Raw genomic sequence first — 12239 nt, forward strand, 5'->3', positions numbered from 1 at the left:
AGTCGCAGTGTCGAAGACGGCCCATTTCCTCTCTTTCTCACACCCCATTCCCGTTGCAACACAACAACAGCGCGTTTTCCTTCATTTCTAATTTTACTGAAGGATTTATCGACTTGCATCATCAACCGTTTATTTCCACATCTTTCGCGTGACCAGTTAAGCATTTTGCTTCTTTTTTCAATATTTCTTTTGGAACATCTGCAACATTTTCGAGAGTCCGATGCACCCCAGCATATTCCTCCACGTGCATTACATCTCCACCTTACGAAGCATTAGTCAAGTCTGATATTCGCATCCTGAATTCTTAAGCGCAAGTACGCCGATAAAGCAGATGATTGGTGTGTGCTCAGAGCAATCAGCATCTTTCTCACTTATTAATGAGGGGGAAATGATTCGTCTGAACTTCTCTAAAGTTACCCTCTGCTTTCTCTTTATATTGCAGTGAATTTAATTGCGATTGTGATCCTGTCCCGTGGAAAATGTGGACTCTCTAGGTGTGTCACTCGCTACCTGGTGGGAATGGCTGCGGCAGATCTCACTGTCGTTGTCATTGTAGTTATTGGGCAGGATATCAATAATCTCTACATGTACGCCAGATTCTTGCTGGTCACTCCGGTTTGCGCTCTGACGCTTGTGCTTACAGTTGCAAGCTTGGATTTCTCCGTTTGGCTCACAGTGGCTTTCACATTCGATCGTTTCGTTGCGATCTGCTGTCAAAGTTTTCGGAAAAGATACTGTACAGAGAGAGTAGCGACCATCGTCACAGTAATAGTAGCGTTTGTGGGCCTTGCGAGGTGCATCCCGTTTTACTTTGTAGTGGAGCCTCATGTAATAATTAATAAAGTACCGTGGCGTTGCGTCTTCATACCTGAATACTTCACTTCTGCAGTGTGGAAGGCCTACGAATTGCTTGACAGCATCACCACACCGATACTACCAATTTGTTGAATCCTTCTGTGTAACGGTTTAACAGCGAGACACATTATAGCGGCAAATAGAGACCGCAAGGGACTCCGGAGTAACAGTGAAAATCAAAAAGATCTAGAAGTGGAGAACCGGAGAAAGTCTATTATCCTGTTGTTTGCTCTGTCAGGTAATTTCATTTTACTGTGGATGCCCCACATAATACAGTCTATGAATTGGCAAGCGGTGAATTATTCCTTCACAGACAAATATCTGAATACTCCGATTTTCATCTTTGAAACATGTGCTATTATGCTAACGTCTCTCAGTACCTGCACCAACACTTGCATCTATGGGCTGACGCAGAGGAAGTTCAGAGAGGAGCTGAGCAATGGAGTGAAATATGTGTTGACATTAAATGGGTTGCTATGTAAATAACAGAAATAATATCCGACTAGAACATGGTGGAAATTGCAAATAAATATCCCAAAGACTTCATTAATTTCGTCAGCATTCCATAAATCTAGTAATGTATATTGAGAGGATTCGCAGTATTGAAGGAAAAAAAACACTCTAAGCAAATGGAATAAATTGTTTCATTGTTGTAACTTTGCCACCCCAACAACATTAGTCACGGGGTTGGTTATGAATAAGAGTTTTTCATGCTGGTAACATTAATGCCCGCAGTTGCAACACGATATGTCTTATTCTCTAATTCTACGATTCATTGAACGTCGTCATTAAAATGTGCTTTTTAAGAATTCATTTTATAATAATGAGGATAGAGATTGCTATCAAATTCCTAATAATCATTATTCTCTGTGAATTCGCCCCCACTGGAGTGGCCGGTTGCTTTGCTGCATTGTTTTATGTTCAATGTGCTACGTTCAGGACTGAGCACAGTACTGTAAGTGTGATCTCTCACAATTGTTGTGTAGACCTGCAGCGTTACGTCACGGGAAATGGACTGGCTCTGGAGATAGTGCCGAGGAATTGATTGTGGAGATGACGGGGTTAACCCTATGAATCTCCTGGGAGTAAACTGACTGCAATCCAGAAGAAAGAGAGGGGATCGGTCGGAAATGTAACAAATGAACCTGTTGACTCCTCTGTAGTTGAGGCTACTTCAGTAAATACGCAGTCAGTGGCCGGGTGGTCAGGTACAGGAGTGGAAGCCCGTGCGGCCTTTTGCCGCTGCAGCCCAGCCACTTTTGGTTGGACGTGCTGTGCGTTCAGAGATGCTCTTCCGCACGCCGCTGTGGCAACGTGCGTTTATTTGATTCACTGATGTGAGTGAAAATCCCAGAAGATTAGTCGCTTGAGAAATTCTCAAATCATTCCGTCTGGCAGCAATAACTATCCCATGCTCAACGTCAGTTCAATCACATTTCTTCCCTTGTCTGACGTTTGGTCCCAACAGGAACATCTTGATCATGTCTGCATAACTGTAATGTGTTAAGGTGCTGCCGGATGATTGACTGATTCGATATTTGCATTAATGAACAGGTATACAGGTGTACCAAAGGCTGTGTGCATTTTAGACACGGGCAGATTTCTGCATAGCGGGGAATTGAAGACTTCAGGGTGAAAGGCAGGTAACGTCACTGTGGCCGCTGGCAGGACATTGGAGAAATGACAGACTTTGTCACGGCGAGCGGGGACAACGACTCAACGCAGGAGCGGGGTAATGGCAGATTCCTCTGTAGAGACAGAAACCAGAGGTCAGACAAGGGAATAAAAGCAGACAGCGGAGGCAGGACTAAGCGGCAGCGCGAGGAAAGGAATTCTCCCAAATACAAGGATCCCGCTGCAGCGCAATTAATCAATGCAGAGACCCCTTTAAATAATCGAGGTACCTGGGAAACCGGTTCAAATGTTCAAAAAAGGTTCAAAGGTTCGTTGGGAACTGGGTGGGTGGAAGCAGAGCGAGGCGGAAGTGTTGGGGAGTGTGTGGTGAGTCCTCACTCTCTCCAGACGAGGGGAACCAGACAATCGTTCCCCATGTAGTTTCCTTTCAATGCGATCAACAGCGGGTCTCCACAAAGCGGAACAAACATTTCAAGTTGGAAGTACTTGTGTCAGTGTGTGATATCGACCTCTGGAGCAGAGAGGGAAGGAGAGTCGGTGAGAGATGGGCATTCCTTCGTCGGTCCTCACCATTTCTACCACCCCTACTCGACTTCCCATATCCTCTACCCGCCTCCACAAACCTCCCCATCTCGGTCACCCTCATCCTCCCCTACGCCACACCGTCTCCGAGAACTCTCTCCTTCCCCTAAACAGTTCCCACTCTCCGTCATCTCCTCCCCTCCTGGCACGCCTTCGTGCGTTCATCACTCTCTCGCTCCCCTGAACCCCTCTCCAGTTTCCTCGTTTCTGCGCTGAAATAAGACAACAGTGATGACTGCCTTGTGGCTGTGGACGCTCGTACACTGTAGCTGTTTGCACGATATTTTTCTCTCTGCAAATTTGGTGTATGATTGTCTTTTTTTCTTTGCTTTGCAGAGAGTTTGATATTGTGCCCGAATGCCTGAACTATGGCCAGTTAGAAGATGAGGTGTTGTTCCTCCAAGTTATTTGAAGTTGTGACAGAGTTTGTATCAGACATCACCATGGAGTCCAAAATTATCTCAGCTGAAGTGTTGTCCTTGACCAACTGGCTATGCTTTGCAAACTTTTAACAGGCTGGAAAGGTGAAGGATTTGTGTACGCGAATCTCAAGTCCGTTAGTTCCGCTGTATCTGTCAGTTCACCAGCGCTTGAATGCCGCCGATCCTTGAATGTGCAGGCGGAGATGCTGGAGAAGACAGCGCCCCACTCGCTACCAGGAGAGCCCGATCACGTGCCCATGTCCGTGATCTGATTGGATACATTACCATGACGTTGATAGCAGTGTGACGTCATGCACTGGCTCTCATTTTGGAAGGGATTCAGTCGGCCATCGCAGATACACCAACAGCTTCGCACTGGGAAGCAGCCGTTCACCTGCTCCGTGTGTGCGAAGAGTCTCATTCAGTCAACCCACCTTGTGATGCTCCGGTGAGTTCACAATAAATAGAGGCCACATTTCTGTCCGGAGTGAGCAAAGAGTTTTACTCAATCAGCCCAACTGCTGCAACACCAGCAACTTCACATCAGGGAGGAAGATCAAATCAGCTCTGTGTTAAATGTTTAACCATCACGGTGACTGAAGGCAGCTGCAGGTTCATGAGGGACTGTTACTGTCAGATTCTGCAGTTCTTGCGGCTGCTTATCGCACCCAGGACTGAACCCTTGTCACTGAGCATTGGGGGAGTCCGTTCTGCAGTCTAGTCGTTAAACTAGACTGATGTTTAATATTGTGGATCTGAGAAAGATAGATCAGTTCTGTATTAATCTCGTGTTTCAGGTACATACTGTCTCTACCACACTCACAATGTTCCATATCAGTATTTTAAAATCACTTCAGCACTGAGCGGAAAGGCAAACACCTTCCATCTGGAGACTGTGAGCAGGCGCGGAGTGATTGTTGCGTCATCCGGAGGGCGGGGCTTCGGGAACAGACGCGTAGCTGCTGCCCGTCTGCGGTTCAATGGGAGGGGCGAACGGGATCACGTGACCTGTGGGGGGCAGAGACTCCAGCTACCCGCCACTCTGTGGAAAGAAACAAACTTGTGTTATGTACCAGCAGCAATAGACCACAAACTCAGTTTTAATGTAAACTACTGTCTTTATTAGTATATAGAAAATTAAGCAAACTACTCTTCGAAACAGTTAACACTGTTATGCGTTTGTGCCTCCCCCACTGTCAAGTTTAGGAACAAGTACTTAAAGTCTCTCTCTCTCTCTCTCTCTCTCTCTCTCTGCTCCAGCAGTCGGTGTAGTGACGTCATACTCCCGCCTCCTGCAGGCTCTCTTAATGTAACACCCACAGCAAAATGAAACCTGTCATCACGTAACACTTACCGCTCACATCTCCTCTCACCTTAAATGTATTAGACATTTCAACCCCCAGGAAAAATACATCGTCTCTCCGCTCTATCTATTCCTCTCATAATCTTATAAAGGTCTATCCAGTCTCACCCCAGCCTGCGCCGCTCTGGAGAAAACAACACAAGTTTGTCCAACCTCTCGTTATAGCTCTCTTAACCACCCGATCAATCTGTGCAGTCTCTTTCAGGGAGCTGTGAACTTGGATCCAATATCCCTCTGCTCATCGACACTGTTCAGGGTCTTGCATTTAACAGTATACTGTCTCTTTACATTTCACAGTGCACTGTCTCTCTACATTCGACCTACCGAGCTGCCAAGATGATCATCACTAATCAAATCTCACTGAGATTTCTCAGGTCCTGTTGAATTTATTGCCAAGTGCACAAGTACGGGCAAGTGCAGGTACAGAGAAACACTGACTTGTGGCAACATCACAGGCAAGTACATTCAGATAACACACGGAACACAGATTATACGATTCTCTGTCGGTAACAGCCTGTAAATTTGTTGTGTCATGATCAATATTGAAATGTGCATTTTGTGTCAATAACAGATTTGAAAATGTTGAATTTGGTCCTTGTCTCCATTCCTCCTGCAGTCCACAACCAGCTCCTCTGTTTTTGTCGCAAAGAGGGAGAGATTGTTTTCTTGACACAATTGTGTCGGAGTGATGACTTCTTCTCCGTTGGCTGCCTCATTATTATTTGAGATTAGGCCAATCAATGTGGTGTCGTCAGCAAATGTAATCATCAGATTGGAGCTGTGGGTGGGGACACAAGTCATGGGAATACAGAGAGTAGAGGAGGGGGCAAGGAGACAACCCTGTGGGGTATGACTGCTGAGGGTCAGAGAGACAGAGGTGAGGGAGCCCACTCTTACCACCTGCCGGCGATCTGACAGGATGTCCAGGATCCAGCTACACAAGGCAGGGTGAAGGCCGAGGTCTCTGAGCTTCTTGTCGAAACTTCACGCCCTCGTATGGCTACTGCTCTGCCCATGACTGCCAGGAACTGCAGAAAACTTTGGAGAGCAGAGAACATCAGAGAAACAAGTCTCCCCTCCATGGACTCTTCCTACACTTCCCCTGCCTCGGAAAAGCAGGCCGTGTACTCAAAGATCCTCACAACCCGGACATTCTTGCTGCAAACCCGCTCCCCCATCGGGGAAGAGATACAAAAGCCTTAAAGCGCGTACCACCAGGCTCAAGGACGGCTTCCTGTCTGCGGTTATAAGCCAAATGAATGGTCTCCAGTTCAATAAAATGGACTCAACCTCGCAATGTAACTCGACGTGACCCTGCACCATATGTCTATCTGCACTGCACTTTCTCTGCAGCCATAATGCTTTGTTACAGTTATTGTTTTGTCATATATCAGATCAATGTACTGTTGTAATGTATTGATCTGTGTGGATGGTACATCAGGCAAGATTTTCATTGTAGCTCAGTACGTGATTAGAAGAAACAAATTCCCCATTTTAATTGTGTGGAAATATTAGACAGACTGAGCTTCTTCTTTGCAACGTCAGTGGGAAACTTAACTGAACTGAGGAACACAAATAATGGAAAAGGTTTCAATCTCACATTACGATCTGTGGTAACTGGGATCAGGTGACCCGTGGTGGGTCTCCCATACTAATGATCAGAACCTGGTTTGATAGCACCGGCATATGTCATGAAATTCGTTGTTTCTGCGGCAGCAGTAGAACCTAATTCATAATAAGGATTTTAACAATTGTGAATTACAATAATATACATATTAAGTAGTTCAATTATATAAGTGGTGCAAAAAAATCTAATAAACTCTTTTAATTGTGTGGAAATTCTGGAGCAAAGCTTAACTAAGCTGTACACATTTATGAAAAGCTCAGAAAAATAGAAAACGCTAAATTCTCATGTGAATAGGTCATATACCCAAAAATATTGGCTGCACTTTGACAGGTCAAGACAGTGGAATAGACTATAAGACCATAAAATATTGGAGCAGAAGTAGGCCATTCGGTCCATCAAGTCTGCTCCACCATTCAATCATGGGCTGATCCAATTCTTCCTGTCATCCCCACTCCCCTGCCTTCACCCCATACTCTTTGATGTGCTGGCTAATCAAGAACCTATCTATCTTTGTCTTAAATACACCTAATGACTTGGCCTCCACAGCCGCTCATGGCAACAAATTCCACAAATATACCACCCTTTGCCAAAAGTAATTTCTCCGCATCGCTGTTCTAAATAGACGTCCTTAAATCCTGAAGTCGTGCCCTCTGGTCCTAGAATCCTATACAACGGGAAATAACTTTGCCATATCTAATCTGTTCAGGCCTCTTAATATTCAGAATGTTTCTATGAAATCCCTCCTCATTCTCCTAAATTTCAGGGAATACAGTCCAAGAACTGCCAGACTTCCCTCATATGGTCACCCTTTCATTCCTGGAATCATTCTCATGAACCTTCTCTGAACCCTCTCCAATGTCAGTATATTATTTATAACCTCGCTTAGTCATAGTAATAGTTATAGTCATAGTCATACTGTATTGATCCTGAAGGAAATTGGTTTTCGTTACAGTTGCACCATAAATAATTAAATAGTAATATGTAAATTATGCCAGGAAATAAGTCCAGGACCAGCCTATTGTCTCAGGGTTTCTGACCCTCCAAGGGAGGAGTTGTAAAGTTTGGTGGCCACAGGCAGGAATGACTTCCTATGACGCTCTGTACTGCATCTCGGTAGAATGAGTCTCTGGCTGAATGTACTCCTGTGCCCACCCAGTACATTATGTAGTGGATGGGAGACATTGTCCAAGATGCCATGCAACTTGGACAGCATCCTCTTTTCAGACACCACCGTCAGAGGGGCGCTTAGCCTAGTGGTATGATCGAGGGGTGATATCTCGTGTCCAGCCAAGCCTTAGAACTCTCGTTTGGGTGGATGCTGTGCGATGTGTCCCCTGTTTCATATCAGTACCCCGTAATAACAAGCAGTACACAGTATGCGGTTAAACAATTAAGACTTTATAACTCTGACTTGAACTATGGGGTTAGCAGAGAACCAAAATATAAAATAAAAAGGTGCCACTATATCTTTATACAGTTCGTGCACCTCGTTGGAGCTCATGCAGTATCCTTGGTCCACCATTCGATCTCCTCTGAACTCTGCCAGGTGCTGAGTCCCCGCTCAGGGTTCGCTTCAATTGCCAGGTCACAACATCTCTTCGGGTGCGTCTTCTCTCTTCTTTCCCATGGCGCGTTCTGGCCAAATCCCACGCAAACAACAGCTTCAGATACACAAAAAAGAATAATATCTCTCCCATTGGATAGCAAATGAATACAAGTCCCGATATCACTAATTATAACCCAAACATGCTGCTACAGAGAACCCCTTACCTCAGCAGTTAACATGACAGAGGAGCCATTTTATTATAACACTACAGAAAGGCCATTTTATTAGTCTTAGCAAATAACATGAAAGAAGAAACCCCTTACACTTTTCTAAAATAAGGATTCCAATACTTCACACAATCGTCTGTGTGATCTCACGAGTCCCTTATAGAGCCTCACCATCACATCCCTGCTCTTATATTCTATACCTCTAGAAATAAATATGCCTTTTTCACCACCAACTCAACCTGGAAGTTAACCTTTAGGGTATCCTGCACAAGGAATCCCAAGTCCATTTGCATCTCTGCATTTTGAATTTTCTCCTCATATAAATAGTAGTCTGCCCATTAATTTCTTCCATCAAAATGCATGACCATACACTTTCCAACTTTGTATTTCATTCGCCACTTCTTTGTCCATTCTCCTAAACTATCTAAGTCTCTCTGCAGGCTCTCTGTTTCCTTAACACTACCCGCTCCTCCAGCTATCTTTGTATCATCGGCAAATTTAGCCACAAATCTATTAATTCCATAGTCCAAATCATTGACATGCATCGTAAAAAGCAGCGGTCCCGCCTATAGAACTTCACTGGTAACCGGCAGCCAGCCAGAAAAGGATCCCTTTATTCCCACTCTCTGTTTTCTGCCGACTAGCAATGCTCCACCCACGCTAGTAGCTTCCCTGTAATTCCACGGCCTCTTATCCTGCTAAGCAGCCTCATGTGCGGCACCTTGTCAAAGGATTTCTGAAAATCTAAGTACATTATATCTACTGCATCTTTTTGTCTACTCGGCTTGTAATTTTCTCGAAAAATTGCAGTAGATTTCTCAGGCAGGACTTCCCTTTCAGGAATCCATGCTGGCTTTGACATATCTTGTCATGTGTCTCAGGTACTCCATAATCTCATCCCGAGCAATCGATTCCAACAACTTCCCAACCACTGACGCCAAGCTAACAGGGCTATAGCTTCCTTTCTTCTGCCTCCCACCCTCCTTAAATTGCGGATAACATTTGCAATTTACCAGTCATCCGGTACAATGCCGGAGTCTATCGTGTCTTGAAAGATCATCACTAATGCCTCCACAATCTCCCCAGTTACTTCCTTCAGAACCCGAGGGTGCATTCCATCAGGTCCAGGAGATTGATACACACTCAGACCATTAAGCTTCCTGAGCATCCTCTAAGTCGTAATTTTCACTGCACAAACTTCACTTCCCTGACACTCTTGAATGACTGATATACTGCAGATGTCTTCCACTGTGAAGACTGATGCAAACAACTCATTCAGTTCCACTGCCATCTCTGCATCTCTCATTACAATATCTCCAGCGTCATTTTGTATTGGTCCTATATCTAACCTTGACTATTTTTTTTTACCCTTTCTATACTTAAAAAAGATTTCAGTATCTTCTTTGATATTATTCTTTGTTACCTCTCACAATTCTTCTTTTCCTTCCAAATGACCTTCCTAGATTTCTTCTGCAAGTTTTTAAAAGCTCTCCAATCCTCTATCTTCCCACTAGCTCTGGCTTCCTTGTATGCCATCTCTTTTGCTTTTACTTTGGCTCTGACTTCACTTGTCAGCCACGGTAGTGTCCTTCTTCGCTTTGAAAATTTCTTCTTATTTGGAAAAAAAATCTGACTTGCACTTCACTCATTTTTTGCAGAATCTCCAGCCATTGCTGCACTGTTGTTCTTCCTGCAAATGTCCCTTTCCAGTCAACTTCGTCCAGTTCCCCTCTCATGCCATTGTAATTTCCTTTATTCCACTGAAATACCGACACATTGGATTTTATTTTTCTAAATTTCAATGTGAACTCGATCATATTGTGATCACTGTTCCCCAAGTGTTCGTTGACCTTACGCTCTCATCACCTCCAGATCATTGTACAACACCCAATCCAACAGAGCCGATCTCCTGGTGGGTTCAACAGCAGGCAATGCTAAAAAACCATCCTTTAGACAGTCAAGAAATCCTCTCTCTTCAGGTCCAGAACTGAACTGGTTTTCCCAATCCACTTTCTTGTTAAAATCCCCAAAGATTATCATGACATTACTTTTCTGACACGCCTTTTCTATCTCTTGCCAAATTTGTAATCCACATCCCGGCTGCTGCTTAGGGGTCTGTGTTGGCAACGTTTCTTAGAAGTCGAATATTGAAAGGACTAGATAGAGAGGTCGTGGAGGGCGATAGAATCTGGTTATCACAATGCCATAAATACAATTTAAATATGCAGACGATAGGCTTTCGCCACGGCTTGAGATTCTAAATTGGAGAATGGCGCTTTATTCACAAAATCCTCACAGACCACAGTGACGGTATGCTGATTCCAGCAATGGAACCCGTCACTACCGTCAAATGCCAGGAGGGACATAATAATCAGAAAGTCTCTAGTCGCAGCCGTGTAAATAAAATGTGATCTTAGTTGGTGTGTGGCGTATGCTCAGAATGCGAAGGAGACAGACAAACTGAGCCAAGTAACAGATTGATGAAGGGGAGGAATGACCCATTTTGATATAGAGAGGGAAGCAGAGAGTTTGATATTGTGCCGATGCCAGAACAGAAGCCAGTTAGAAGATGAAGTCTTGTTCCTCAAAATTGTTTTGAGCTGTGACAGTGTTTTTATCACAAGAAACCATGGAGACTAAAATTATCTGAGTTGAAATGTTGTCCTTAACTCACTGACGTGTTTTGTAAACATTTAACAGTGTAGAAGGGTCAAAGGATTTGTGCATGGGAATCACAAACACAACAGCCCGTTAGTTCCGCTGTATCTGTCAGTTCACCAGCGCTTGAATGCCGCCGATCCTTGAATGTGGACGCGGAGATGCTGGAGAAGACAGCGCCCCACTCGCTACAAGGAGACCCCGATCACGTGTCCATGTCCGTGATCTGATTGGATACATTGCCATGACGTTGATAGCAGTGTGATGTCATTCACTGACTCACTTTGGAAGGGATTCAGTCGGACATCGCAGATCCATCCTCCCGCCACCCCACTAGGAATAGGATTCCCCCTGTCCTTACTTACCACCCCACCAGCCTCCGGGTCCAAAATATAATTCTCCTTAAGTTCCGCCACCTCCAACGGGATCCCTCCACTAAACACATCCTCCCCTTCCCCCTCTCTCTGCTTTCCGCAGGGATCGCTCCCTACGCGACTTCCTTCTCCATTCGTCCCCACATCCCTCCCCACCGATCTCCCTCCTGGCACTTATCCTTGTAAGCGGAACAAGTGTTACACATGCCCTTACACTTCCTCCCTCACTACCATTCAGGGCCCCAGACATTCCTTCCAGGTGAGGCGACACTTCACCTGTGAGTCGGCTGGGGTGATATACTGCGTCCAGTGCTCCCGATACAGCCTTCTATATATTGGCGAGACCCGACGCAGACTGGAACACCATTTCAATGAACACCTACCCACTGTCCCCCAGAGAAAGCAGGATCTCCCAATGGCCACACATTTTAATTCCATGTCCCATTCCCATTCTGATTTGTCTATCCACAATCTCCTCTACTGTCAAGAAGAAGCCACACTCAGGTTGGAGGAACAACACCTTTCATTCCGTCTGGGTAGCCTCCAACCTGATGGCATGATCATTGACTTCTCTAACTTCCGCTAATACCCCACCTCCCCTCCCTGCACCCCATCCGTTATTTATTTATTTAAATACTCACATTCTTTTTCTCTCTCTCCTTTTTCTCCCTCTGTTCCTCTAACTACACTCCTTCCCCATCCTCCTGGTTCCCCGCCCCCCCCCACCCGTCCCCCTTTCTTTCTCCCTGGGCCTCCTGTACCATGATCCTCTCATATCCCTTTTGCCAATCACCTGTCCAGCTCTTGGCTCCATCCCTCCCCCTCCTATCTTCTCCTAACATTTGTGATCTCCCCCTCCCCCTCCCACTTCCAAATCTCTTATTAGCTTTTCTTTCAGTTAGTCATGATGAAGGGTCTTGGCCTGAAACGTCGACTGTACCTCTTCCCAG

General features: G+C 45.2%; 1 long non-coding RNA gene across 1 annotated transcript; it reads left to right on the top strand.

The window, feature by feature from the left end:
* Positions 1 to 3841: 3841 nt before the first annotated feature.
* On the top strand, positions 3842 to 5982 carry LOC140193363 (uncharacterized). The gene is made up of 3 exons (XR_011884758.1): positions 3842 to 3942; positions 5155 to 5312; positions 5474 to 5982. It is a non-coding gene; the product is annotated as an uncharacterized lncRNA (long non-coding RNA).
* Positions 5983 to 12239: the final 6257 nt, after the last annotated feature.

This window comes from Mobula birostris, unplaced genomic scaffold (assembly GCF_030028105.1).
Source record: "Mobula birostris isolate sMobBir1 unplaced genomic scaffold, sMobBir1.hap1 scaffold_532, whole genome shotgun sequence".
Lineage (NCBI taxonomy): Eukaryota > Metazoa > Chordata > Chondrichthyes > Myliobatiformes > Myliobatidae > Mobula > Mobula birostris.